Source organism: Bos indicus x Bos taurus, chromosome 11, assembly GCF_003369695.1.
Source record: "Bos indicus x Bos taurus breed Angus x Brahman F1 hybrid chromosome 11, Bos_hybrid_MaternalHap_v2.0, whole genome shotgun sequence".
Taxonomy (NCBI): domain Eukaryota; kingdom Metazoa; phylum Chordata; class Mammalia; order Artiodactyla; family Bovidae; genus Bos; species Bos indicus x Bos taurus.
In genome coordinates, this window is record NC_040086.1 from 26,321,845 (window position 1) to 26,345,302 (window position 23,458).

Genomic DNA, 23,458 nt, shown 5'->3' on the forward strand with positions numbered 1-23,458 from the left:
TTTTATTTTCTTTTGAAAATAATTTTAAAGAACACTTAAAATTTAGTAGGCTGATAAAGTTAAGTGAGTTGATCTTTTATTTGTAAGTGTTAGACTAGACGTCTGATAAAACAGAAGTGACATTTATTTTGGCTAAACAGTTTCTGTTCTACATATATGTTTATGTACCTTTTTCACACTCCATATTGAGCAAAGCAAGTACTCATATTTTGGGATTGAGTAAATTTTATTGTAACATTTGTCCAGGAAGTGGGTATTGATGACCATTTAATAATAACAGAAATTGTTGCAGAATTATTGTGTTTCAGTGAAACTGTACTGAGATGTGAATTTATTAAATCAAAGTATGCAGCTTTTTGAACAGCATGAAAATTTTCTTGCAGTGTGAAAATTTGATTCTTGACATAATTCATGTGCCCATCATCAAGATTTCATGGACATTAAATTTTGCTCTTTGCTTCAAACTGCTCTCATAAGGAAAATGTTATCAGCTTTGTCTGAATATTATCTCATTCCATCTCCTCTTTCTTAGAAGTTGAGTATTATCAAGTTAGTCTTGATAGTAATTTTAGTTTTTATACTACTTTGGTGTGTTTTTAATACCTTTGCTGTATATTCATGCGTCTAAACTAATCTCTTTATTGGTTTGTAAATTTTATAATTTTACATAAAAAGCATCACGCTGTATGTATTTTATTCCAGCTAGCTTTCTTTTTGAGATTGGTTCATGGTGGTACATGTGGTGTGATCCATACATTTAACTTCTGCAGAATGTTTTTAATACATTGCATCAGTACATGCTTCCCTCTAGGGTGAGTATTCTGTAACCCAGCAATTCCACGGGAAGGTACATGGCTCTTTACTTTATCAGATACTGCTCTGAGATTTCTGGTGCTGCCTGGTTCCTGATTCTCTGTGTGACCTGTTTTTTCCCACTGGGGATTTTCAGGTTTTATCTTACAGTGTTTTGGATTTCAGTTACCTTTTTTGTTGTGGTTGTGGTTGTGCTGTCATCAGTTATTAGGCACTTTCAGTCCTGACATTTTATACTTTTTAGTGTTGGGAAACTTTTCTGAATCATTTCTTTGGTAAGTTTCTTCTCTTTGTTTTTCGTGTTCTTTCTAGAATATTTGTTAGTCGGATAGATCCCAACAATTTCTTAGTTTTAAGTCTTTGTTTAAGTCTTTGTCCTGTTTTAAGTCTTTGTTGTTGGATTTGACTGGGGATGGGGGTTAGGTGCAGAGACATCCTTTTTAGGTTGTTTTTCCTACTTGATTTTGTGATCTTTTTATTATGATTATATACTTTTTGGCTGTACCCCATGGCAAGTTGGATCTTAGTTCCCCAGTCAAGGATCGGACACACACCCCCCTGCATTCCAAGGCAGAATCTTAACCACTGGACTGCTGGGAAAGTCCCTGTGACCTTTTATTGAAAAACATCTGTCCTCATTTTAGTTTCTAGGAGTACTTTCTTTTTCTCTGGAAAAAAAAAATTTTTTTTTTTTCTTTTGGTAGCATCTCATTCTTGTTTCATGAATACAATACACTTTATTTCTCTTGGTTTTTTTTTTTTGTTTGTTTCTCTCTCTTCTCTCTGATTTGTTTATGTTCTTGCTTTGATTCTGTTTTGCATATTGTATCTTTTCCTTCAGTGTCTGGTTATCTTTGAATGCCTATTGATATTTAATTTTGTAAGTCTTGTGTGAATGGACAGGGACTGTCTTAGATAGACTTAGTAGGATGACATGATTTGGTTGAGTATTCCTTAAGTAGTCTGTAAGGGACTACTGAATTTCCAGTTTTACTGTTGTCTTCCTGAGGTTTGTAACATTTCTGGAAATTGAGTTGGGAAAGAATGAGGATTTCAGTAATGCTTTTTACCTGACTCAACTGAGTTCAGTCGCTCAGTCGTGTCCCACTCTTTGCGAACTCAGGGACTGCAGCACACCAGGCTTCCCTGTCCATCACCAACTCTGGGAGCCTGCTCAAACTCATGCCCATCGAGTCGGTGATGCCATCCAACCATCTCATCCTCTATCGGCCTCTTCTCCTCTTGCCTTCAGTCTTCCCCAGCATCAGGGTCTTTTCCAGTGAGTTATTCTTCGCAGCAGGCGGCCAAAGTATTGGAGCTTCAGCTTCATCATCAGTCCTTCCAATGAATATTCAGGACTGATTTCCTTTAGGATGGACTGGTTTGATCTCCTTGCAGTCCACGAAACTCAAGTGTTCTCCAACACCACAGTTCAAAAGCATCAAGTCTCAACTGAATTTGTTTCTAAATCCAGAATCTTTGTAGTTCAACCTTTTCAAAGTAAGGGTCCAGTCTTTTCCCAGATGTAGTAGTTTTAGTACATCTGCAAGTTTTTAAATCATCCTAGGTGGGAGGTTGGAGAAGGCAATGGCACCCCACTCCAGTACTCTTGCCTGGAAAAATCCCATGGACGGAGGAGCCTGGTGGGCTGCAGTCCATGGGGTTGCTAGGAGTGGGACACGACTGAGCGACTTCACTTTCACTTTTCACTTTCATGCATTGGAGAAGGAAATGGCAAGCCACTCCAGTGTTCTTGCCTGAAGAATCCCAGGGACGGGGGAGCTTGGTGGGCTACCGTCTCTGGGGTCGCAGTCAGACACGACTGAAGCAACTTAGCAGCAGCAGGTGGGAGATAGTATATGTGTCCTTCTGAACTGGCCTTCGTAACTTGCTTTTAACCTGCAGCATGTAGCAGTGGTGACACTCAGAAAAGGCCATGGAGCTTCTGCGTGGTTCTCTTGGGACATTCTCTCCGGGGAAAGCCAGGTGCCATGTAAGAAGTCTGACTACCCTGAGATAGTCAAAACTGGAGAGACTACTCACAGGCTCTCCAGGGGACAGTTCAGTTCAGTCGCCCAGTCGTGTCTGACTCTTTGTGACCCCATGAACTGCAGCACGCCAGGCCTCCTTGTCTATCATCAACTCCTGGAGTCTACCCAAACCCATGTCCATCGAGTCAGTGATGCCATCCAACCGTCTCATCCTCTGTCATCCCCTTCTCCTCCTGCCCTCAATCTTTCCCAGCATCACGTTCTTTTCAAATGAGTCAGCTCTTTGCATGAGGTGGCCAAAGTATTGGAGTTTCAGCTTCAACATCAGTCCTTCCAATGAACACCCAGGACTGATCTCCTTTAGGATGGACTGGTTGGATCTCCTTGCAGTCCAAGGGACCCTCAAGAGTCTTCTCCAACACCACAGTTCAAAAGCATCAATTCTTCAGTGCAGTCACAGCTGAATTCTAGCTAACTGCTTCCAGCAATTGCTAATTAAATAAAAGAGTTTTCAAGTGACTACTGTAATCCCTTGGTAATAGTTCCAGGACTCCCCACATAAAATCAAATTCCACAATTGCTGAAATCCCTTCAATAAAATGGCAAACTATTTACATACACACATCCTACCATATACTTTAAATCATCTCTAGATTACTTGTAATACGTGCTGCTGCTGCTGCTAAGTCACTTCAGTTGTGTCTGACTCTGTGCGACCCCAGAGATGGCAGCCCACCAGGCTACCCCGTCCCTGGGATTCTTCAGGCAAGAACACTGGAGTGGGTTGCCATTTCCTTCTCCAATGCATGAAAGTGAAAAGTGAAAGTGAAGTCGCTCAGTCGTGTCCGACTGTTAGTGACCCCATGGACTGCAGCCCACCAGGCTCCTCCGTCCACGGGATTTTCCAGGCAAAAGTACTGGAGTGGGGTGCCATTGCCTTCTCCGCTTGTAATACCTGCTACAATGTAAATGATATGTAAATAGCTGCCAAAGCAGGGCAAATTCAAGTTTTGCTTTTTGGGACTTTCTGGAATTTTTTTTCCCCCAAATACTTTCAATCTGTAGTTGGTTGATTGCACAGATCCAGAATCTGTGGGCATGGAGGGCTGACTGTACCTCCCCAGGCTTTATCTGTGTGCAGTAATATGAGAAGCCCTAAGGGGGAACTGCCCAGTTGAGCCCTTACGATTAATGAGCGAGCCAGTATTGGTTATTGTTAGCTAAAGCTCCCATCTCTTTAAAAATTTTCCACCTTACCTACCTCCTGAGAAATCTGTATGCAGGTCAAGAAGCAACAGTTAGAACTGGACATGGAACAACAGACTGATTTCAAATAGGGAAAGGAGTAGGTGACGGTTGTATATTGTCACCCTGCTTATTTAACTTACATGCAGAGTATATCATGCAAAATGCTGGGCTAGATGAAGGACAAACTGGAATCAAGATTGGTGGGAGAAATGTCGGTAACCACAGGTACGCAGATGACACGACTGTTACAGCAGAAGGCAAGGAAGAACTAAAGAGCCTCTTGATGAAAGTGAAAGAGGAGAGTGAAAAAGTTGGCTTAAAACTCAACGTTCAGAAAACGAAGATCATGGCATCTGGTCCCATCACTTCATGGCAAATAAATGGGGAAACAATGGAAACAGTGAGAAACTTTATTTTGGGGGGCTCCAAAATCACTGCAGATAGTGACTGCAGCCGTGAAATTAAAATACGCTTGATCCTTAGAAGTAAAGTTATGACCAATCTAGACAGCTTTTTAAAAAGCAGAGACATTACTTTGCCAACAAAGGTCCGTCTAGTCAAAGCCAAGGTTTTTCCAGTAGTGATGTATGGGTGTGAGAGTTGGACTATAAAGCTGAGCACCGAAGAATTGATGCTTTTGAAATGTGGTGTTGGAGAAGACGCTTGAGAGTCCCTTGGGATGCAAGGAGATCAATCCAGTCTATCCTAAAGGAAATCAGTCCTGAATAGTCATTGGAAGGACTGAAGCTGAAGCTGAAACTGCAATAATTTGGCTGCCTGATGCGAAGAACTGATTCATTGGAAAAGACCCTGATGCTGGGCAAGATTGAAGGCAGGAGGAGAAGGGGACGACAGAGGAAGAGAGGGTTGGATGGCATCACCAACTTGATGGACATGAGTTTGCGGAAGCTCCAGGAGTTGGTGATGGACAGGGAAGCCTGGTGTGCTGCAGTCCCTAGGGTTGCAAAGAGTTGGACACGACTGAGCAGCTGAACTGAATACTGAACTAAAGCTTGTACTTATTCAGGGTCCCATTTAGGATATAACCACATTCTTTTTAATCATATGTCTCCTTAGGCCCCTCTTGGCTATGTGTGTTGCTCAGACTTCTTTGACCTTGACGGTTTTGAGGAGTACTAGTCAGGTATTTTGTCAAATGTCTCTGCTGAAATTTGACTAGTTCTTTCTCATGATTAGATTGGAGTAATGGAGTTTGTAGCAGAAGACTACAGAGATCAAGTGCTATTTTCATCATATTGTTTCAGGAAAGCATACAATGAATATGATTATGACTATTGACGTTGACCTTGCTCACCTTAGTAGTATATGTCAGGTTTCTTCACTGTAAAGTTACTCTTTTTACCCGCCTTTCCATGTTGTGCTCTTTGAAAAGGAAGTCCCCGTGCTCAGTTTACACTTAGAAGGGTGGAAAGTTTCTACTTATTCGTATAGTCATCTACATAAAATACTTGGAATTTGCACTGGAGGTTTGTCTATTCTTTCATTTTTTTCAATCACTGATTTTTATCAGTATGGACTTGAGTATTTATACTTTGTTTTATAATCCAATACCACTTTATTTTATTGCTCAGATTATTCCAGCTTTGTCCAGAAAAAAAAAATTTGATCTACCATAGACAAAGAGTGGTGAATTAATGTTGCTCTGTTGTTTCTGGTTCTTTACCTTTGTGTTACTGGTAGGTTTTACTTATGTGCTGTGGTGTTGTGTTATTCCACTTACAAAACAAGAGACTTTTAGGAAAGACAAATACGTCTTTAGGAAAGTAGATGGCAGTTATGATAGTTTTGTGACTATTGATTTCTCATCTCAGGTGATAGGCGTTAGTCTACTCTGTTATTGGAAATCTCCCTTGAAAGAAGCATTTTTGTCTAGATAATTCTTTTAGACTCTGCTCTTTAGATAGATATGGGGAATGGGATTTAGACAAATCCTCTTTCTGCATCTGTTGATTTTCAAATGTCTCAAAATAATTTTTATGCCACTGGGATGAAATTTGCATCCCTTCACATGTTTGAAAGAACAACAGTTTAGTTAAAGATAAAACACTTCTGTCATGCCTGCTTCCTTGAAATCTGACACAGTGCCACTTCCCTGTGCATTGCACTTTGGAAGACTGAAACTAGCCTGATGTATCTACTCCTCTCCTGCTTCAGGTGCTTTATTTAGAAGGGTGTGGGAGAGAGTGAAGGATTGAATTCTTATGGGATTCTTTAATTGCCTTTAAAATCAAATAGCTTAAATATAGTGTGCTGTTTTTTCCTTAAATTGTAAATATGTTGCCCCCCAGTCCTTTGCTGACGCGACTGTATGGTACTTCATCCTGTAGACGAGGGCCTGTTAGCCTCAGCACTGTTGACATCTGAGCTGTTCTTTGCTGCAAGGCTTTCTGCAGCACAGGACGTTTTGCAGCCTTCCTGGCCTCTTCTAACTAGATGCCAGGCTTGTCTTCTCCCCACATCAGTTGTGACGACCACAAATGTCTCTAGACGTTGCCAGATGTCTTTCTCTCCTGGTTGAGAACCACTGCTATAGATTTGTTCCATTTCTCTGTTGTTGGATATACAGATTGTTTTTATATTCAGTATAAATAACACCATAATGAGGCTTATACACAAAGATTTTTCTCTCTTGATCTTCCATTTTGGAGAATTATATTATTTCCAAATACATAACTTTTCCTGTTCCTATTATAGAGGATTATTTTTTAACATACTGATAGATCCTATTTGTTAGTATTTTTAATCTTTTAAAATAATATTTTTGTACATTTGAGCTTATTTCTTTAAGATAACTTCTCAGAAACAGAACCACTAGGTCAGAGTTTCCAGGTTTATATACTCTTGGTATTTTTAGGATACACTTATAAGCCACCCTGGCATGATTGGCCAAATCACAGGTAGAAAGATTTTCCATAGCCAATGTATAATCCTTGCTTTAGCCAACACTTTGGTTGGTAGGGGTGTTCTACTTAATTTTGGTAGAAACCTGAGACTGACTTGTTACTCTTAAATTTTTTAAAAGAAATTTTAAATTTTGAAGTAATTTTAGGTTTATGGGAAAGTTCCAAAGATAGTACAGAGAGTGTTCCTGCATACCTCTTGACCAGTTTCCTCTCTGTCAACTTCTTATGTTACTGTGGTCTAAACTAAGAAACCAACATTGGTGCTGTTCTACCAGCTACGCTCCAGACTTGATTTAGATTTCACCAGCTTTTCTTTGCCAGGATCCTGTCTGGGTGCCACATTACATTTAGTACCCTTGCCTTTTGGGTCCCCATACAGTTATAGGAATATCGTTGATTTTAAAAAGGAAGGAAAAGGTTTTTTTTTAATGCATTAAGCACTTAAGCCTTAAGTTTAAGAAGCTGCTCTCTAGTCTGCTTTGGTTTGAATCCTGATTGCCACCTAAGTTGTATTGTATGAGTATACTAGGTATCTGACTTTTCTCAATTGTAAAATAAGAATATTGATAGTGCTAACTTTACTGCCTAGTATTTGATTTAAATGATATAGTACTGTCAGTCTCTTAATATAGAGCCTGACAGAGCTCACAAAAAAATTAAGCATTTTTGTTATTGCTGTTTAGTTTTTTAGTCAGAACACCTGGAGAAGGAAATGGCAACCCACTCCAGTACTCTTGCCTAGAGAATCCTGTGGACAGAGGAGCCTGGTGGGCTGCTGTCCATAGGGTTGCGCAGAGTTGGACATGACTGAAGTGACTTAGCAGCAGCAGGCAAAACACCATACTTGTCTTTAGAAACCCTTGAGGAAAATCTTGTCCATGGGCCTGAGGCCTCCCTGGCACATCTTCTGTTTGATAGGAAGCAGATGGGATTGACAGATTATGCTGTTGTTGAATAGACTCACCAAGATCCACATGCCCCCTCTAAGAAAACTGTGCCAAATGTAGAAAGGAGAGGGGGAATTTTGCAGTATACGAATGTCCTTTGTTGAAATTTTATGACTTGCTTTCTTTAAAGATTTTTGGCTAGAGGTCGCTTTGAAAATTGTTTGCCTTTTTGATATTTGTTATTTTTGAGAGTAGAATTTCAATGAGTTAATCTTTGTGAAGCATTTGAAACAGTGCCTGTCACAGAATGAGTGTTACGGAAGTATTTACTTATTCTTCGGTGCCTCAAATAAGATAAAAACATTATAATTGCTTGTTATAAGAAGCCTCTGTATCTAAAGTTAACTTTATATATAATAAGAGGTGAGAGGACCATTAACCCTCTTAGATTAGTCACCTGGTTGTCCCTGAGAGGGTTTTGTTGCTGACCAAAGAAAGCGCTCTGCAGTCTGCCCCCTCAAACTGTTGAGACAGCAAAAGATTCTTACCTTTGGCCATGAGGCTGATAAAAGTGTGAGTGATATTTAGCATTTGTAATCATGAAGAAGTAAAGGCAAAATGAAATGGCTCAGGAAATTTTTTTTTTCTACATGTCTTGCAATTTAAATATCATTATGATAAAAAAATATAAATTTAGTTGCTCTTAATTTTGATAGAACACAGAGAGAGACAGCATTGTTAGTTTTAAAACATTTTGGTGATGGAAATTTTCATACATACAGAAAAGTAGAAATAAAGTGTAAATTGAGCATCCATGTATCAGGTTGGCCAGAAAGTTTGTTCGGTTATGGGATATGTTGTTCAATAAAGTTCTTGGTGAAAATGAAAAATAGGTTTTTTATTTTTACTTAAAACTGAACAAACTCTTTGGCCAACCCAATACCTGTTACGCTCCTTCAATAAATATTGACATAGAGCCAATTAAATGTAGTATTTTTAGATTGCTGTGGACTGGCATAACATCATCAGTCTGACAACAACTATATTCATTTTGGGATATTTTCCCTTATATGTACAGATTTTATGCTATTCCATGGGTACAATTTTTTTACTGTTTATGTCTCTAAATAGTAAGCATCATTTTAATGGGGAATTACATTTTATCTTTTATCCCTCTCAAATTCCCCTTCTTCTTTGTTTATTTGCTCCTCTTTCCATATTCCGTTTTGACTTTAGCTTAGGAAGGGCACTCGGTTTTTCTGTTGCAGTAGACGCCAAAATAATGATGCATCTTGGGTTTTGTATATTTGTAAACAATAGACACCCTCTAGTACAGAGTTGTCTTTTCCTCTTTAATTTTGGTGGTGAGTAGTGCATGTAAACTGTTAAGTGACTGAAGGACAGCTGCACTCCAGTTTTTAATTTAATTTCATCCTTTCTTTCAGCTTCTGTAATGAATAACAATTTTTAAAGAAATATTGTAATGCTAACTAGACACCTGGTAGGTCTACCCTCAGGAATAGATAAACATGCCATTTCTTCTTTTACAAGGACTCAGGATTCACTATCAGCCCTGCTCAGACTTAATGTGTGTGTGTGTGTGTGTGTGAGTCACTTCAGTTCAGTTCAGTTGCTCAGTCGTGTCCGACTCTTTGTGACCCCCATGAACTGCAGCACACCAGGCCTCCCTGTCCATCACCAAGTCCCAAACTCACGTCCGTTGAGTTGGTGATGCCATCCAACCATCTCATCCTCTGTCGTCCCCTTCTCCTCCTGCCCTCAATCTTTCCCAACATCACTGTCTTTTCAAATGAGTCAACTCTTCACATCAGATGGCCAAAGTATTGGAATTTCAGCTTCAACATCAGTCCTTCCAGTGAACACCCAGGACTGATCTCCTTTAGGATGGACTGGTTGGATCTCCTTGCAGTCCAAAGGACTCTCAAGAGTCTTCTCCAGCACCACAGTTCAAAAGCATCAATTCTTCTGCACTCAGCTTTCTTTATAGTCCAACTCTCACATCGACGCATGACTACTGGAAAAACCATAGCCTTGACTAGATGGACCTTTGTTGACAAAGTAATGTCTCTGCTTTTTAATATGCTATCTAGGTTGGTCATAACTTTCCTTCCAAAGAATAAGCGTCTTTTAATTTCATGGCTGCAATCACCATCTGCAGTGATTTTGGAGCCCAGAAAAATAAAGTTAGCCACTGTTTCCACTGTTTCCCCATCTGTTTGCCACAAAGTGATGGGACTGGATGCCATGATCTTAGTTTTCTGAATGTTGAGTTTTAAGCCAACTTTTTCACTCTCCTCTTTCACTTTCAAGGCTCTTTAGTTCTTTTTCCCTTTCTGCCATAAGGGTGGTGTCATCTGCATATCTGAGGTTATTGATATTTCTCCCGGCAAGCTTGATTCCAGCTTGTGCTTCTTCAAGCCCAACGTTTCTCATGATGTACTCTGCATATAAGTTATATAAGCAGGATGATAATATACAGCCTTGACGTATTCCTTTTCCTATTTGGAACCAGTCTGTTGTTCCATGTCCAGTTCTAACTGTTGCTTCCTGACCTGCATATAGTCACTGCTGCTGCTGCTGCTGCTAAGTCGCTTCAGTCGTGTCCGACTCTGTGCGACCCCATAGACGGCAGCCCACCAGGCTCCCCTGTCCCTGGGATTCTCCAGGCCAGAACACTGGAGTGGGTTGCCAATTCCTTCTCCAATGCAGAAAGTCGCTCAGTTGCTAGTCATGTCCAATCCTTTGCGACCCCATGGACCGTGGCCGGCCTGGCTCCTCTGTCCAAGGAATTCTCTAGGCAGGAATACTAGAGTAGGTTGTCTTTCCCTTCTCCAGGGGATCTTTCCACCCCAGGTATAGAACCCAAGTCCCCCACATTGCAGGCAGATTCTTTACTGTCTGAACCACCAGGGAAGCCCTGGGACTTAATTCCTCTTCTCTAGTCTAAGTGGTCCCAGCTTCTTCAGATGTTTGTTACCTGATGTATTTTTTCCAGTTGCCTGCTGTTCTCATCTTTTACTTGGGATATATTTTAATTTTGTCAGTGTTCCTCTTAAGTGTGGTCCTTAGAATGAAATTTGTTGCTGTATACGTTTGATAAATCACTGTGCTGAACCTTATATCAATCTGGACTATTGTATTTTTTAGCTTTACTGAGCTTGAGTTGGAAACTGTGGTTCAGCCATTTTCAGTTGCAGTAGGCCTCCCATAATGTGAGCATTATCCAATGCAGATTATTTCTGGTAAGTCAGCTACTTCATTTGGTGCTCACTTGCTCATTCATTCATTCCATACATATTTATGGGCTTCCCTAGTGGCTCAGTTGGTAAAGAATTGGCTTGCAGTGCAGGAGGCCTGGGTTCAATCCCTGGGTTGGGAAGATCCCTTGGAGAAGGAAATGGCAACCCACTCCAGTACTCTTGTTTGGAGAATTCCATGGACAGAGGTGTGGTACAGGCTGCAGTCCATGGAGCTGCAAAGAGTTGGATACGACTGTGCACCTAACTGTCACTTCTTTCCGTACATATTTATGGAGTGCTTACTGTGTACCATGCGTAGTTGTAGTCATTTTGGCATTGTGTAAGACAGATGTGTTTCTCTTCTCTTGGATCTTACATTCTGGCTGATATCAATAAAGTAAAGAATTGGATGAAAAACCGTTTCAGCAAGCTGTGAGTGAAAGAAAACTGAAAAATGAACTGTGATAGTATTCGGGGTTCTCAGGAAAGGTCTCTTTGAGTTAAACTGCTGGGCTGAGATCTAAATGTCAAGGAGCCAGCCATGAAGGTATGCGGGTGGAGAAATAAGGGTTATTCCAGGAAGAGGAAGAAGTAAAAACAAAAGTCCAGAGATAGGGAACAAGCTTGACATGTTGAGTGAAAAGATAAGTCCACAGTGGCTAGAGAGCTTAAGTGATGGTGGAAGAGTTATAGGAAGTAAGATTGAAGAACTAAACAGGAGTCAGATCATAGAGGACTGTGGTAAGTTTTTCTTTAAATTTTCTTTAAATTCAGTGGGAAGTCAAGAGTGAAATGATTTCTTCATATGGAAGAAAGATCACTCTGGAGAATGAATTAGAGGCAAAAGTGGAAGAAGGACCACTGGTTATTGCAGTAGTCTACGCAGTGGACAGTGATCACTTTGTGATGGTGCAGCTACAGATGAGAGATGTGGGATGGATTCAGGATATATTTAGAGATAAAATTGATAGGATTTGCTAGTGAATTAAATAGTGTGTTTGAGAGAAAGCAGAGTCAAGGTTCTGACAAACAGTTTTTTTTATTCATGTGAGGAAGTGGAGATTTGTTTAAACTCTGGAAGAAAAAAACCTCACATATTTTAAGTATTTACTATGGTGTGTGTTGTTGATGGTTAAGAGAATGGACTCTGGAGTTAGACTGCTTGGTAACAATAGCTCTGCTACCTACCTTGGACAAGTTACTCAGCCATTCTTTGACTCAGTGCTCATCTATAAAGTGAGGACAGTAATAATATCCATCTTAAAAGTGTGTTGCAAAGATTAAGTGACTTGATTGATGTAGGTGTAGATAATACAGGCTCCAGCACCTACTCATATAAAGAATCTATATAAATGTTAGCTTTTATTATCTTAAAGGTCTTTGCAAGGGTTTTTTTTTTTTTTTTTTTTTTAATAAAAACAGTCCCACAGCATTTATTGTAATCTGGTAATAACATAAGGGTGAGCAGAACAATATGAATACATGTTTTAGAACTACATCTCTAACAAAGGACACCTAAAAAAACCAACGGTATTGCCAAATAGTTTCTCACTTCATCTGTCATTTCTAGTTGGAGACACTTTGGAGCAGAGTAATGTTATCTCCTTTTAGCGTGATCCGACCCAGTTGTTTTCTTGACTTTGTTTTAGAATGAATCTCTGCTGCGTCATCTAATACGAGGTTCATATACTCATCAAAACCAGTGATACAGCCCTCTGTCTGCATATTCACTTGCTCATAAAGGCGCACCCGAATCCGTGATCTATTTTGCAAGTATCTGAAGATGAGATTGATGGGCGCAGCATCACCTTCTGCACCTTCTGGCCCCGTTCGCCATGCTGTACACTCACAAGCACCACAGTGCTCCACAGGCTCCCCTGTGCTGACTGATTATACTAATAGCTATATAAGATACAGTTTTTCTCTTTAATTGAAGCTTTATATTTTTTGCCTTTCCCCAGGGACATCTGTAATTTTTTGTTTACTGCCATTGTGAAAATATGATAAAGATTATTTTGTGTTTTCCTGTAGCTCTGTGTTGCTAGCTAAAATCTGCTTAGGACTGCGTTTGTATCAAATCTCTTTCAGAGTATGCTATACTAGAATATCTTACACTGAAGAAATGTCTTGCAAGAGGTACCAGAAACGCTGGGGTTTTGCTAACATGCCTCATAATACGCTTTTATATTCCTTTTTGGGAAGTATCTATTAATCCTATTTCTGTAAAATTATAAAATGCACCATGAGAATTTTTTCACCTTGTTTCTTACAGAAGTACAGTTCATTTAACTAGAATTTGATATTTTGATTTATAGCATAGTAAGTAATACTAAATATTTAGTCTTGTTCTAAATTCTTTCGAGAAAGGAACTTTTCTGTTAGTGGTATATACATCTCTTTATGAATTTATGATGTGTTTTGCCCTAGATTGGTGCTTTTAGAGATTATTAATTACATCCCAATTTTTTTAAAATCTTGCATCAAGTGTAGAATCCATGCTTTTTATTTATTCTTTTTAATAGTAGGATTTACCAGTGGGTTTACTACTTCAAAGAAGTGCCAGTGTATTGAAACAAGCAGGATGTGTCTGCTGGGTGTTAATGGCTCTCTCACCATGTCACTATGAGTGAGTGTTCCTTTGTTTGCAGAGAGGAAAACCTTTGGGTATCACTATATTGATATTTCTAGTCAAAATTTATTTACATTTTTATAGATTATAGCTTTGATTACTAAAGGATTCGTTATAAAGGGATTTTCATAGTTGAAATAACATTCATGAAATGGTATTAAATTTAAGTATTTAATGTTCATTACATTTACATGGTTTAAAACAGAAAAGATACAGCATGGTATATAATGGAGATTCTCTCTTTAATTCCTGTCTACCAGCCTGTTGATTTCTCTTCCCCACAGGTATCAGTTCTCTGTGTGCTTCCAGGAAATGAATATAAACATTTATGCAGGAATATATACATCTGTGCACTTGCCCACATGTGTATATATTCTTTTTTAAAAGTTGTAGGGTATTATGGTTTATATTTTATCTTTAAGTGTATATCATAATTCATCCCTATTAAATAAAATTTGCTGTTGTTCAGTTGCTCAGAAAATATTTTTTAGGCACTGTAAGTTTCTTGGTTCTTTTAAAGTCTAGATTGATATGTATACGCAAATATGTAGTTTTCTAGAGTTTCTGTTACATAAGGATTTCATAGATCTTTTCAATAAAATATGGCACATGGTTCTGATGTTGTTATTCAGTCACTCAGTCATGTCCAGCTCTTTGCGACCCCATGGACTGCAGCATGCCAAGCTGCCCTGTCCTTCACCATCTTCTGCAGCTTGCTCAAACTCATGTCCCTTGAGTCGGTGATGCCATCCAACCATCTCGTCCTCTGTTGTCCCCTTCTCCTGCCTTCAGTCTTTCCCAGCATCAGTCTTTTCTAATGAGTCGGCTCTTTGCATCAAGTGGCCAAAGTATTGGGGCTTCAGAGTATTAGAACTGATAATAAAATTATCAGTTGCCAAATGAGTGATACTAAAATTGTTTTTTCTATTTTACCATTGCCACTCATATGTCTGTCCGTCTACCTACCATCCAGTTAACTATTCATCTGTCCATCCACCATCTACCATTTGTACATTTAGGAGTAAACCTGTAGGTAGAATTTTAGAATGTGGTTGAAGAGTATGTGCAACTGTAATTTTTGGTAGACTTTATTAAATTGCCTTCCGGTGAGGTTGTACCACTCTCTTGATACCAGCAACGTATGTTCCTGCATCATGTCGTCAAGAGAATGATTATCAAACCTTTGACCTTTGCCAGTCTGACACGTGAAAAATTATCTTAGTGTAGTCTTAATTTTCATTTCTTTTATGAATGTGAAGTTGTACATAGTTTAAGATCCATTTCTGGGGGGTTTTTTGGTCCATTTATCTATCATGGTGTTCATCTTCTTACTGATTTATGGGACCCTTTTAATATTAGGGAAATTAGTTCATGATATGTAATATAATTTTTTATTTCTTATCCATGTAGTGTGCTATTGTTTTACTTTGTTTCTTTAATATATTTTCTTTTCTTTTTTAGTTAAAATAACTAGTTTATCTACAATCAAATAGTTCTAAAAGCTCCTCTCGGAGAAGATTCCCCGGAACCAACCGTTTTGAACTCTTGTAGCTGATTCCTTTGGAATTTATCTTCAAATTTCTAAACAGCTGTGCTTCTTGATTTTTCTTTCTTCTTTTTTTTTTAGTTTTAGGAATTATCTGTCCCATTACAGAAGAAGAGATTTAACCACTGTACTACCCCAAACACATGTATTCCCTACACACCCTTCTCCCTTCACCTCCTGTTCTTCCTCATCTCTTCCAGATAGGATTACTTATTTCCAGGACAATTTCTTGTTTTCCTTGGAGTTCTTAAATTTCGTTTGGTGTGCTAATCATTAATTTAACCCCCAGCTTTCCCCCAGTTGAGACCGACACCATTCTAATTCTTGGGGTTTTGTATGAAAACTTTTTTCTCACTGAAAGCACAAAGGCTCTACCTATCAATTTTGCATAATGTGCCTTTGTAAGTTTTCTATTTTCATCCATTGTGCTTGGCACAGAGTAGACCCCTTCAGTCTTGAAAATCATGCCATTCAGTTTGGAAATTTTCTTAGATTATTTTAAAAAATTATTTCCTCTCTTCAGTTTTCTGTTTTCTCTTACTCCTGTTTTTGACTCCTAAACCTCCTGGACTGATCGTGTACTGTTTTACCATGTCTGCCTTGTGCTGTAATTTCTGGGAGTTTCCTTCAACATTTATCTTTCCAACTTTCTCTTTTATGATTATGTTTTTACTTTACAGGAGCTCTTTGTTCCTCTGAATGTTCTGTTTTTCCTTTTAATAACATCTTGTTATTTCATGGATTCAAAAATCTTATCTTTCTGAAAGGAGTTTGCTCACTTGTTTCCTTCCTCTCGTCTTTCCTTAAATTTTCTTTCCCTAACCTCATCCCTTTTTCTTCCAAGCTGCCCTTTTCTGCTTGTTTTGCTTGCAAATCCCCTACCCCCCACCCCCACCCCCACCCCCAGCCACCCTTCTATTAGGGGACTTCTGTGTTTGGCCGTGGGCTTTCTGCTTATATTTTAAAGTGGGCATTGAATAGCTGATTGGAAGCTCTGTGCTTGTCCATGGAACTTATTGGCTGTGGGCTTCACTCCAGGGTAATCTGACTGACCTGTTTGTGTGAGTAACCTCCAATATTAGCACCTTTTGGTCTTCCTTTAGGGCTGGTGATATTATAAAGAGTAGAAAAACTCTTCTCATCTTTTTAAGAGGGTATAAATTTGATTGCCATCACTTTGAAAATCAGGTGTCTGGAAAAGATTTTCAGTTCAGTCACTCAGTTGTGTATTATGTCAAAACTTTCACTTAATTTTATGTTTTTTAAATCTCACTTCCAACCTTTATCTCTCTGCCTGGTTTTCTTCAATACCAAAAGTCTTGTTTACTTTCTTCAGAAATATTATTATTTAATACAAGTGAAGTGAAAGTCTCCCAGTCGTGTCTGGACTCTTTGCGACCCTATGAACTATACAGTCCATGGAATTCTCCAGGACAGAATACTGGAGTGGGTAGCCTTTCCCTTCTCCAGGGGATCTTCCCAACCCAGGAATCAAACCCAGGTCTCCCGCTTTGCAGGCGGATTCTTTACCAGCTGAGCCACAAGGGAAGCCTTTAATATAAGGCCTATCATAAAAAATATGTAGTTAATTGTCTTGTGTGAGAGACGCTGCTTCCAGGAGTTCAGAAGGATGATAAGTGATTTGGAGAGTTTTATAAAATTTCATTTAAGGGGATATGCTTGACTTGAAGGTTGTTTCTTTTCTAAGTTGGAGTAGACAATATGGTGGCTGTTACTTTGGGAACCTTGGGGAACAGGCCCACAAAACTTGTAACTTTCATTCAGAAATCAAGAAATCTGGTCAAAATTCTTAAATTTTTTTTCTTCTTTCTTTTCATGAATCATTTGCTGTGCATGAGATATGAACTTGGCTGGTGGTACTGTTCTTTTATGAACTATACTTTGATCTTACTGTGTCATATTTAATCTTTTAGCTGTTAGTAGCTGGTAATTCACTTACTAATCAGACTTCAAAAGCAGAGTTTCAGAGCAGGAAGAGATGCTCAATATTATTGTATATAACTTTTTTCCTAAGAAAACAGATAAGTGGAAGAGCCAGAAATCAAACCCAATGTTCAGGCATTCTTTTTCTTGTTTCCTATAGTTCATTGTCTTGATATGTTTATTGCATGTGTATGTATCTTGAGTACAAGTTCAGTTCAGTTCAGTCACTCAGTTGTGTCTGACTCTTTGCGACCCCATGGACTGCAGCACGCCAGGCTTCCCTGTCCATCACCAACTCTGAGTTTACTCAGACTCATGCCCATTGAGTCTGTGATGCCATCCAACTATCTCATCCTCTGTTGTCCCCTTCTCCTCCCGCCTTCAACCTTTCCCAGCACCAGGGTCTTTTCCAGTGAGTTAGTTCTTCGCAGCAGGTGGCCAAAGTATTGGAATTTCAGCTTCGACATCAGTCCTTCCAATGAATATTCAGGACTGATTTCCTTTAGTAAAAGTTCATATGCTTTTATTTTTTAGCAGAAAATATTTCATTTTTCAGGCACGGTAAGTTCCTTGGTTCTTTTAAAGTCTAGATTGATGTGTATACTCAGATGTGTAGTTTTCTAGAATTTCTGTTGCATGAGGATTTCATAAATCATTTCAATAAAATGTGGCACTTGGTTCTAATGTTGTCGTTCAGTCACTCAGTCATGTCCAGCTTTTTGAGACCCCATGGACAGCAGCATGCCAGGCTTCCATGTCCTTCACCATCTCCTGAAGCTTGCTCAAACCTATGTCCATTGAGTCGGAGTCAGTAATGCTATCCAACCATCTCGTTCTGTGTCATCCCCTTCTCCTCCTGCCTACAATCTTTCTGAGCATCAGAGTCTTTTCAAATGAGTCGGTTCTTCGCATCATGTGGCCAAAATATTGGAACTTCAGTTTCGGCATCAGTCCTTCCAGTGAATATTCAGGACTGATTTCCTGTAGGATTGATTGGTTTTATCTCCTTGCAGTCCACAGGACTCTCAATAGCCTTCTCTAACACCACAGTTTGAAAGCATCAATTCCTCGGTGCTCAGCCTTCTTTCTGGTCCAACTCTCACATCCATACACGACTACTGGAAAAGCTATAGCTTTGACTAGACGGACCTTTGCTGGCAAAGTAATGGCTTTTTAATACTTTGTCTAGGTCCTAATAATCTCTAACAGATATTTTTGTAATTCATATGAGAAACTTCATGGCCAAGCCTTTCAGATGATCCTATTAAATGAACCTTAATAATTAAAATGGCTATGAGTATGTGTGAGTAAACTGTTACTTCTTAAAAAAAAAAAGTCTATGCAGGTAGTGGCCAGTGTTCTCATTTGCAGTTCTTTTTCTTAAACCAAAATTCCTTTCCCCTTTGGGAGACTGTCCATTTTTATTATTGCCCCTCAATAATAACTTAAGGGAGACAGAGATCATTCAGCTTATCTTTAACGCCCTCTATAGAACATGAACTTGAGACTTTTTGCCCTTAATTTGACATGAGATAATTGAGGTAAAACAGTCAGCAAAAACAAGACCAGCTGACTGTGGCTCAGATCATGAATTCCTTATTGCCAAATTTAGACTTAAGTTGAAGTAAGTGGGGAAAACCACTAGACCATTCAGTATGACCTAAATCAAATCCCTTATGATTATATAGTGGAAGTGAGAAATAGATTTAAGGCACTAGATCTGATAGATAGAGTGCCTGATGAACTATGAGCAGAGGTTGGTGACATTGTATAGGAGATAGGGATCAAGACCATCCCCAAGAAAAAGAAATGCAAAAAGGCAAAATGGCTGTCTGAGGAGGCCTTACAAATAGCTGTGAAAAGAAGAGAAGCAAAAAGCAAAGGAGAAGAGGAATGATATACCCATTTGAATGCAAAGTTCCAAAGAATAGCAAGGAGAGATAAGAAAGCCTTCCTCAGTAATCATTGCAAAGAAATAGAGGAAAACAAGAGAATGGGAAAGACTAGAGATCGCTTCAAGAAAATTAGAGATACCAAGGGAACATTTCATGCAAAGATGGGCTCTATAAAGGACAGAAATGGTATGGACCTAACAGAACCAGAAGATACTAAGAAGAGGTGGCAAGAATACACAGAACTGTACAGAAGATCTTCACGACCCAGGTAATCACGATGGGGTGATCACTCACCTAGAGCCAGACATCACTGCGAAGAAAGCTAGTGGAGTTGATGGAATTGCAGTTGAGCTATTTCAAATCCTGAAAGATGATGCTGTGAAAGTGCTGCACCCAATATGCCAGCAAATTTGGAAAACTCAGCAGTGGCCACAGGACTGGAAAAGGTCAGTTTTCATTCCAATCCCAAAGAAAGGCAATGCCAAAGAATGCTCAAACTACCGCACAATCGCACTCATCTCACATGCTACTTAAAGTAATGCTCAAAATTCTCCAAGCCAGGCTTCAGCAGTACGTGAACTGCGAACTTCCAGATGTTCAAGCTGGTTTTAGAAAAGGCAGAGGAACCAGAGGTCAAATTGCACTGGATGATCGAAAAAGCAAGAGAGTTCCAGAAAAACATCAATTTCTGCTTTATTGACTATGCCAAAGCCTTTGACTATGTGGATCACAATAAACTGTGGAAAATTCTGAAAGAGATGGGAATACCAGACCACCTGACCTGCCTCTTGAGAAACTTATATGCAGGTCAAGAAGCAACAGTTAGAGCTGAACATGGAACAACAGACTGGTTCCAAATAGGACAAGGAGTACGTCAAGGCTGTATATTGTCACCCTGCTTATTTAACGTCTGTGCAGAGTGCATCATGAGAAATGCTGGGCTGGAAAAAGCACAAGCTGGAATCAAGATTGCCGGGAGAAATATCAATCACTTCAGATATGCAGATGACACCAACTTCATGGCAGAAAGTGAAGAAGAACTAAAGAGCCTCTTGATGAAAGTGAAAGAGGAGAGTGAAGAAGTTGGCTTAAAGCTCAACATTCAGAAAACTAAGATCATGGCATCCAGTCCCATCACTTAGTGGCAAATAGATGGGGGAACAGTGGAAACCATGGCTGACTTTATTTTTCTGGGCTCCCAAATCACTGCAGATGGTGATTGCAGCCATGAAATTAAAAGACACTTGGGCTTCCTTTGTGGCTCAGCTGGTAAAAGAATCTGCCTGCAATGCGGGAGACCTCCTGTGTTCCATCCCTGGGTTAGGAAGATCCCCTGGAGAAGGTAAAGGCTACCCACTCCAGTATTCTGGCCTAGAGAATTAGTCCATGGGGTCGCAAAGAGTCGGACACGACTGAGTGACTTTCGCTTTACTCCTTGGAAGGAAAGTTATGATCAACGTGCTGCTGCTGCTAAGTCACTTCAGTCGTGTCCGACTCTGTGCGACCCCAGAGACGGCACCCCACCAGGCTCCCCCATCCCTGGGATTCTCCAGGCAAGAACACTTGAGTGGGTTGCCATTTCCTTCTCCAATGCATGCAAGTGAAAAGTGAAAGTGAAGTCGCTCAGTCGTGTCCAACCCTCAGCAACCCCGTGGACTGCAGCCTTCCAGGCTCCTCTGTCCATGGGATTTTCCAGGCAACCTAGACAGCATATTAAAAAGCAGAAACATTACTTTGTCAATAAAAGTCTGTCTAGTCAAGGCTATGGTTTTTCCAGTAGTCATGTATGGATGTGAGAGTGGGCCTATAAAGAAAGCTGAGCACCAAAGCATTGATACTTTTGAACTGTGGTGCTGGAGAAGACTCTTGAGAGGCCCTTGGACTGCAAGGAGATCCAACCAGTCCATCCTAAAGGAGATCAGTCCTGGGTGTTCATTGGAAGGACTGATATTGAAGCTGAAACTCCAATACTTTACTTTGGCCACCTCATGCGAAGAGCTGACTCATTTGAAAAGACCCTGATACTGGGAAAGATTGAGGGCAGAAGGAGAAAGGGAGGACAGAGAATGAGATGGTTGGATGGCATCAGCGTTGGGATGGACGTGAGTTTGAGTAGGCTCCAGGAGTTGGTGATGCACGGGGAGGCCTGGCGTGCTACAGTCTGTGGGGTTGCAAAGAGTTGGACGCGACTGAGCAACTGAACTGAATTGAGGTAAGAACTTGCAAACTTTATTAAAGGTTGAGGAAATCTGAAGGGAAACAAGCATAGAGCACCGTGTGTGTGTGTGTGTGTGTGTCTGTGTGTGAGTTGCTCATTTGTGTCCGACTCTTGTGACCCCATGGACTGTAGCTTTACAGGCTCCTCTGTTCATGGAGTTCTCCAGGCAAGAAAACTGGAGTGAGTTTCCATGCCTTCCTCAAGGGGATCTTCCCAACCCAGGAATCAAACCCAGGTTTCCCGCATTGCAGGCGGATTCTTTACTGTCTGAGCCAGGGAAGCCGAAGGGCTATTGATTATGCAAAGTAGATTGTGCTAAGTGCTCAGTGTATGGTAAGGAACTTAGTATTAATAAAGTTTAGTAGAGCACCACGGGGAAAGGATTTCTGGAAAAGAGGACTGAAATCTGAGTTTTCAGGAAGGATGGGAGGTAATGAAGGAGGGCACAATTTTAAAAATAATTCATTGTCTAAATTAAGGTAGACTAAATAGTCCTGCTTTTGAATTTACACTATATTAAAATCAGTACACATGTTCAGTTTAATAGTTTTTTCTTCGTTTTTATATTACTAAGGTACTTTTTATTTGAAAAAATGAAGCTATATGCTTTGATGACCTATTATTGTTGCTTATTGTGCTGTCACTTGTTTATAAATACGTAATCTGGTCAGACTTGATTGTAAACTGAGGGCAGCTCCAATGTAAGTAGGTCCCTTTTACTTTATTGATGAGAACAAGTCAGCCTCAGTCTACCAGGAAAGGCAAGGGAGCTGGAGTACTAAATTCAAAATAATTTTTAAAACATAATGCTTCAGACAGTTTTTCTTGTTCTTTGTCGGTTTATCATCAAAATAGGTTAGTAGCCAAGTGCATTATATTTACTGTTCTTAGGAGTAGTAGAGAATTTTATACAGGGAACCTTACATGGTTTATAAGTGGAAATTAACCTTTTTTCTTCTGTAGCAACTATGAATTCATTTCTTTAGATGAAGTTGTATTCCCTAGATATGTTTAGGGCAAAAGGGAGAAAAGGACCTCTATTATATGGATCAGTTGACTTAAGGAATAGAGATGACTTTGAGTGAGCTAAAGGGGTGTTTCGAAAACAGGAATCTAATACTCAGTTTTGAAAGTGTTTTATCTGGTCATGAGTAGTATTAGTATCTTCTTAGTATGTACCTTTACCTGCATTTGACCTTATTTTGAACTTTATAGTAGTAATATTTTAGTTTGAATATTTAAACAGCCCATTAGGTTTCTTTCAACTGAATTTTGGCTTGTTATATATAAAGATTGCCCACCCTCTACCCTCAGCCCTTTCAGTGTTGATTTGTAAGCAGACTCAGAGGTATCAGAGTTTTTTAATGTGGAGGCTTATTCTAGAAAATAATGTCAGCTCTAGATCTGCTTGTCTAAATTTTAGGCCTCTAGGATTTTTGTCCAGATTTTTTGTTCTCAGTGGAAAGCATTTTCAGTCTGGTTTGCTGTTTGCCTAGGCAAGAAGGACAAGGCCATCCTTGAATTCCCATATCTGTGATTCTAAGTAGGCAATAGATATCTCAGTAGGAAATAATGTTGTTATTAGGATTTTTGTGCTTCTACTTTACTCTGTGAAATACTTGTGTACACACACATGCACATCAATTCTGCTCTTACTCTTTGGTTTTGTATATGCTGGCTAATTCCTTCTCCCACTTCTACCTTTTACTTCTCATCTTAGGCTTCTTCCTTTGCAAAAATTTTAAGTACATGTAACTTTTGATGCTTCTTCTTGACATACCTATACTCATCCCCTTAGACTCCCTGTATCACCACGTGCCTTCATAACAGTGCACTGGCCTTTATCTTCCACCAGACTATACTTTCCTGTAGGGAAGAGGTCATCATATTCCTACTACCCAGAACAGTGCCTAGCTTGTAGTAGGCACTTAGGAAATGCTTGAATGAGTGACTATTGGGTTGGCCAGAAAGTTTGCTTGACTTAGTTTCTGTATCCAGTACTACTGTTAAAGTACTTTTAAAGTATTCAATACATTATGAATATGTATTATTTATTGCTGCATTTGATGCATTGACTGTGAATGAAAAATTTTAAAATCAGTC

General features: G+C 39.5%; 1 protein-coding gene and 1 pseudogene across 2 annotated transcripts in view; one reads left to right on the forward strand and one right to left on the reverse strand.

Moving 5' to 3' along the window:
• Positions 1-23,458, forward strand: part of PPM1B (protein phosphatase, Mg2+/Mn2+ dependent 1B) — an 87,677-nt gene that overhangs the window by 26,401 nt on the left and 37,818 nt on the right. The window lies entirely within an intron of this gene.
• On the reverse strand, positions 12,536-14,908 carry LOC113900814 (annotated as a pseudogene).